Genomic DNA, 6,882 nt, shown 5'->3' with positions numbered 1-6,882 from the left:
ACGAACTGCTACCTTTCTAAATTTGAGCCCAAAATATTTGATTGGTTATTTTTTAAATGTTATTAAAAGCGACTGTTATCAATGGTTTCAGTGAAATTCATATTAGTGATTTCAGTGATATGTTGAGTACATGATATTGCTGTTTTCGAATGTTTAAAGAGATTTAGAAATACTTTAAGTATGCAAGTGGACTCATCCGGTTCGCCGGTGAGGTATAAGTGGACCTATCTGGGACGCTGATAGAGATGAAATGGACTCATCCGATACGCCGATGAGGTATAATTAGACCTGCAGGGATTAAGTGGACCTATCTGGGACACCGATAGGGATTAAGTGGACCCATCAGGACGCTGATGGGGTATATAGGTGACCTACTAGGGACGCCAGTAAGGTATTTTGTGAAATCCTTTGAATTATGCACTGCCGTTAAAGTGTTATATGCATTTCAATTATTCGAATTATACTTAATTATGCATTTATTGAAAGTGAAACTGTTGATGCATTTCTGTTAATAGATCTCCTGTTTTAAAATATTGATATCTTTCAACCATGATTATGTTTAGGATTATGATGATCACTTACTAAGTAGCCAAACTCATCAAACTATGGTAAACACTTTTTTTTAGGATACATGCGGATTCATTTTGAGTGCTAGTCAAGATCAACCTTGGAAGATATTTTTGTTGTGTTAACTTTCTTTTGTTACCTTGTAAGAATTCGCCACCATAAATTTGTCCTATCAAGAAATGTATATATGTTTTGACTGTCACACCTCAGGAATATCAGTATTGTAAATTCTTGGGGTGTGACATAACATGTCTAACCGATTCAACAATTTGATAACTTTACAAAATGTTGTGAAAATGAGAAAATTATTTGGGTGCATTCTTCTAACCTGACATTTGATGCCAGATGAACGACTTCAATTATCAAATTTGAAATCCAAAGAAGCTGAAGCTGGCTATTGATTTCCTTTCTCAGCCTTTATAGCAGCAATAAGTGAATCAACATTAGAACCCAATCCGCGTCTCCCGACTAGCTTCACACCCAACTTCTCACAAAGATAATTCAACCTCATCTCATTCCCCTCCTCTCACTTCTCTCAGATCAAGTGCTTGCTGCCTTGACAACAAAGTGTACACATGAAGCTGCTGCTGTTGGTAAAATGCGACTGAAGTTGCTGAAATAGAAGCTTATTAGAATGTTGTTGATCTGAATTTGGCCCTTCGGTTCCCTTTCTTTTGGTGCCACCAATCGTAACTCTCAATATTGCCATTGGTTTTGGATCAGTCTGAGGACCAAAGAGAACAGCAAAGCTTCCAAATTCAAGATCAGGTTGCCTGAACAAATCAGCAAGAAGAGCAGCACGTGACTGCAAATTCTTAGAGGGACCTCTTTCCACTTTGGCCTTCAAGGATCGAGCATTTGCATAGTGAGATATATTAGCAGCCTCCCTCAAATCACTCAAGAATGCACCATGCATGGTAGCTGGGTAATGCCGAGTAGTTTCCTCGCCTGCAAAGAAAAGCCTTCCATCGCCAACATTTTCTGCCAATATGTCATAATCATCCCCTGATGCTCCCACTGCAACATGTGAATAAGACCCTAGACTGAGAGGGTCACGACCCCATCTCGTGCAAACTGTTTGAATAGGTTCTGGAACATTGATTCCTTTGGGGCCATATATACCTAATACCAAAAGGATCCAGTTGAGAAAGAGGCTAAATGTTGGTTTCAAAACATACTCAAGTTTTACCAATCCAAAAACTAAAGAATATATAAAAGCTTTTTTACCAAAAATCTTATCTATTTATATAAATTATTTGACTAGCCATGGCCAAAAGATACCTGGTTCCAAATCAGTTGAAAATAGGGCTGCAATTTGGACGTGCTAGCCAGCGGACATGGCTTCAAGTAGGGTTCCAGACACTTCGAGGGCCCAGGTACAGAATCAGGCAAGTATGTGAGGCCAAATAAAATATGGACCGGGACTGGGCCACTTTGGCTGGCCTGAGCCCAGAAGTTTATGCAATTTCTATAATATATATTATATGTTTCATGTCAAATTTATATCATTGAACCACACCTTGAGCTCAGCCCAGTTTGATCCAATTTTTGGTCTAGGACACGTCGGGCTTGTCAATGATATGATTTGGGCACCAGTCAAGGGCCACAAGTTATGGTTCATTTTAGGGGACCAGCCAAAAAACTTCAGACTGGCCAGGTCTAGCTCAGCCTGAGCCTGGCATGTTGGCAATCCGATTTGAGATAAGAGCAAAATTCGGACTCCAAATGATGCACACAATTTACCAATAACATGTGTCTTCTTTAAGTTTGTCTTTTGTTTGAATAGACTAGGTAACCCAAATTCGGTAATCATTTTAAAATTATTGAGCCCATTTGGTACATAGATACCGGTTCCAAGGAATTAAGTTGAGGAAAAAGCTAAATTTGACATAACAAGCAGATCCAAGTTTCGCTCAAAATAGAAATGATTACCCAAAGTTCGTGTTCTTTTTAAAATTCATAATTTGGTTAGAACATCTTATTTACTCAAATATTGTAGTATTTTAAACTCATTTGACTTAGCCAGCTACCAAATCCCAAATTAACTCCCCTCCCCCAAAACCAAGAAGAAACATACACCCAGGAAAAGAAATTAAACTAAAGGAAAGGAAACATGCACAAGCATTTATTAGCAAATTTCAGCAATGAAAAAAGAGAAATAATTGAAATCAAGTACATTGTACCCCTGAGTATTTGAAGAACTCGAGTAACAGCATCTGTAGGAGGCATGCTTTCGAACCTGTGCGCAGCATCACCCGCAACCAATGCAATAAGGAGAGGCCCCCCAGCCACAGTAGCATAGCTATAAAACAAGAAGAACGCCCCTCTCTTCATTGGATCATCAGATAGATGCCCAAAAGTGTCAAGATCTAATTCCCAAAAAACATGGGAAAAGAGCATCGCTACCTTGTTCAGTAAACGGAAACCCAATCTCTTTATCCCATCAAGCTTCCTTTGAGGAAGCTCAGGTATAAACCTTATCGAATTGCTCTTCAAAACCCCTAGTGGTACTGTACAAAGGGCCAGTCTCCCTCAAAAACCTGGTTCCCAGCATGAACCTGTACCCCATCTGACCCTTATCGAATTGTGTGCACCATTTTCTCGTAAAACACAGGCACGCTCTCAACCAAAGCCTGAACCAACCTCCCATTCCCCCCAGGTACAAAACAGTGATCACCTCCGATGTCATAAGGATCATCTTGGTCCCAAAAAGCGAGCGATAGCTTAGAGAGAAGACCGGTATTTGCATACTCCAAATTTGCTAGATGCCAATTAGAAAGGCTCATTTCCTCCATGTTCACTGCATCCCCATAAACCTCCCTGAAAGTCTCCAATGCAGCACCAAGAGAAACATCAACTGCAACTTCCCCCATCAATTGCCTTAACCGACTTTCCTTATCTAACAATCGATTAAAAGCATTCTCGATCTTGATATCCATGACTGGATCAACAGGTTGGCCATCAGTTTTATAGAGGGGGCACTTATCCCAGACCTTGTGAAGTGGGTAAGAGAGCTGTTTGGCCAAAATCCCAAGTGGGTTTCCTAAGGTTCCAGTGAGAACACTTCCTCCTAGGTCAGCTGAGGCAACCTTGTTTCCCCCTTCCATTTTCTTTGTATAAACCCTTCCTCCAGCTCTCTTTCTACCTTCTAAAACAACCACTTTGAACCCGGAAGCCATCAACTGGCGAGCAGCTGCCAAGCCTGCAAGTCCGGCACCGATTATAACAACATTTGATCGTGTGGGTTCCACTGGTAACCTCTCCTTGATTGCAGGTGCCACCCCAAAATTTATGTAACCATGAGAAAGCATGAAATTGTATGCAGAATCCAGCAAGTTATGATAATGGGGTGGAATGGCTTGGAGAAAAGCACCGTTGCTTAGCCAGGCAGAGACATTCTCTCTCAATCTACTGAGAATGTGGTTCGGAATGATGATGTAACTGACTTGTTCTAAACCTCCAATTACAGAGACAACGCCTGCTTCCATCTCCTTTTCGGTGAGAGAATCAGCAGGAAAACCAGCAGAGAGAACAACAAGGGCCTCTGTAGTGGCCTCTTTATTGATGCATATGAACTCTTCGCTCATATCAATGGGGAGTGTTTGGGTTGTCCACCTAGTTGTGGGTTCATTTGGGTTTCTATTACTGAAATTGCTTGGAGATGGGTTTACATTAGAGGAGGAATTGGAAAATACCTGTTTCATTGGAATTGGTTGGTTGGAGGTGGGTGGAGCCGGGGGAGGAGCTGCTGGTTTTCGCCTGTTGTTGTTTTTCTTTCGCTTGCCGGGGGCGAGGGGAGAGAGAGGAGAGAGGCGGGGTTGTGGTAGCAATGGTCCGTCCTGGGCTTCGCGCTGGGAAGGAGCGGCCATGGTCCCTGTAATCTGAGACAGCGGTGTTCTCCTCCATAGTTGAATGCTCGGTGAAGAAGAGAAAGATGTGGAAAGTAAAAGACAGATAAAATTTCGAAAAGCGAAGGGGGTTTGGATATTGTTAGCAAATCACCGTTTAATCGGTGATTTTTTCAAAAGAATCAGCGTTTTTATGGAAACACTTTTAATTGGCGACTTTTTGGAAGTGTCGAAAAAACATCGCATAGTTTTCATAAAAACGTTTAAAACGCGGTTTTTTAATAATACGATTTAAATTAGGCCAAAAACTCGTATCCTTTTTTACCTATATATATATATATATTTTGAAAGATTTGTTTTTTCGTATTTTGTGTATTGCAGCCATGGCTACTTTCATGCTTTTGAAAAAATAATATTATTTCAAAAAAAACCTAAAATAGAAATTTTTATCCCCATTATGTTCTTAAAAACCACAAGTGCATATTGAAGGTATGAATTTTGTTTTCTCTTTTTTAAAAAAACTTAAACAAATAGATGCAGATGTCAATTGCTATTATAGAAAATTATTGTGTAGATGAAATATTGTTTATAGCAAACCATTTTGTTAAGAAAATCATTGTGTAAAGAACATCATATACATGTAGATTTCTGCGATTATTTGTGATAATTGTTTTTATGAAAATACTGTTTATGGCACAAATTATAACTCAAAACATAGTTTTTACTGATGAATGAGAAGCAAAGAGTGTGACTACAGAACCAAGTAATCAATATTTTGTTTTTGATTACGTGATAACAAAGACAAACAATATAGTGTAAAATGTAAACTTACAGGAGCAAGCAATAGTTGCTTCAGTTTTACTTGTTGTTTCTCCAAGAAAAAGCAAAACCCTTTTCATTTTCTCTCACTGAAAATAAGTTAGGGCCTCTTCACAAAGCAATATAATTAGGGATATCTCTCAAACATCCCAAATCAGAGACAAAGTCTTCAAACTATCCCAAATCGGCATCACATCTTCTCTTTCTCTCTCTAAAAATCAATTAGGGCCTCTTCCATTAGGGTTTGTGAAGCCGATGACCTCTTTCTTCTTCTTTCTTCTCTCTCTTTAAACCCTAATGGCTATGAGCCCAGCCCTATTTTTTTCTTTTCCTTCTTCCTTCTCTCTCTAAACTGTAAACACGGAGATGTGAAACCAAATTTCTACGAGCCTCTTCAAATTTCGACCAGCCTCTTTTCAATTAAATAAAGTTATAAAACTTTAACCTGGAGTGACCAGAGTTACCATACTATAGTTAAATCATTGCAATGAGAAAACAAAAATCTGTGTATTTTTCTTGTCCCTGCTAAGCGGGTGTGATGTTTAAGTATTTAATGAATAAATTTATATAGTATATTTGTCACCATACCATAGTTACAACATATAATGAATAAATTTATATAGTACATTTATCACCATACCATAGTTAAAGCATTTAATGAATAAATTTATATAGTATATTTGTTTTTGGTATGTAATAAGTGTGATGTTTCTTAAAGTATTTAATGGGTATATTTATAAGGTACATTTCTTTTGGTATATACTAGCTAATTTTGTATTTAATATTGGATGATTGATGAGCGTCACGAGGCTCTAAATTAATTGACTTAATGACATTAATCTGGTAAAGTTTTTGTGGATGAATTAGTTATTGATGGCTTTGACATAATTTTTATTTTTTAGAATTTCAAACTTTCTAATATTATAAATTTATCCTATTTTTTTACTCCGATTTTTTGAGCCTAATCCGATATATTAGTGATATCTTTATATGAAGTATTTTTGCTGGTCCGTATTTTTTTTTCGATTTTTTCATCCTACTTTTTAAAATAAAAACGATTTGTTTCCGATTTTATGATGAGCCGATTTATTGATAGTCCCCGACTTGCTAACTATGGTTCGGATGCTTATAGGGGTGGAAATGGACCCGGACTCGACCCGGGACCCGACGGGTGTACCCGACATAGGCCCCGGTATAAGTCCAATATTTGAACTTGTGGATCAGGTCTGGGTCCAAAACTTGGATCCGAAGACTATTCGGGTCTGGGTCTAGGTCTTGGTCTGGGTCTGGGTCCGATTGGACTCAACTCGTACCCCGTAAACTATTGGAGATAAAATCATTGTTCGCAAAAACGGCCGGTTTGAATTGGAACCGGCCGGTTAGATCGGAACCGCCATCGTTCCGACTCCAATTAGGGCTGATAGGGGTACCAGTAACTTAGGGTACACCCTCAAAAACATTTCGGCCCAAAACCGGTTAATTAGAGGTCGAACCGGCCATTTTTTAGTAAAATCAGCTGGTTTTATGCTAATCGGACCGGTTAGACGATATAATAGACATTTTTATGAAATAATAGTAATGTACCCATTACGGCCGCTATTATGAAATTGGGGCCTTTATTTGTAGCAGGTATTCTTGAATCCAAATT

At 38.7% G+C, this 6,882-nt stretch overlaps 1 pseudogene across 1 annotated transcript; it reads right to left on the bottom strand.

The window, feature by feature from the left end:
* Window positions 1-730: 730 nt before the first annotated feature.
* On the bottom strand, window positions 731-4,538 carry LOC18436976 (protein FLOWERING LOCUS D-like; annotated as a pseudogene). Its single transcript, XR_016046472.1, has 2 exons — window positions 2,751-4,538; window positions 731-1,689 (listed from the first exon to the last, which is right to left on the bottom strand). The product of XR_016046472.1 is annotated as a protein FLOWERING LOCUS D-like (transcript).
* Between the last annotated feature and the right edge of the window lie 2,344 nt (window positions 4,539-6,882).

The sequence above is a fragment of the Amborella trichopoda genome, chromosome 12 (assembly GCF_054954075.1).
Source record: "Amborella trichopoda isolate Santa Cruz 75 chromosome 12, AtrichopodaSantaCruz75HAP2 v2.0, whole genome shotgun sequence".
Taxonomy (NCBI): Eukaryota; Viridiplantae; Streptophyta; class Magnoliopsida; order Amborellales; family Amborellaceae; genus Amborella; species Amborella trichopoda.
This window is presented reverse-complemented; position numbering and strand designations above follow the sequence as displayed.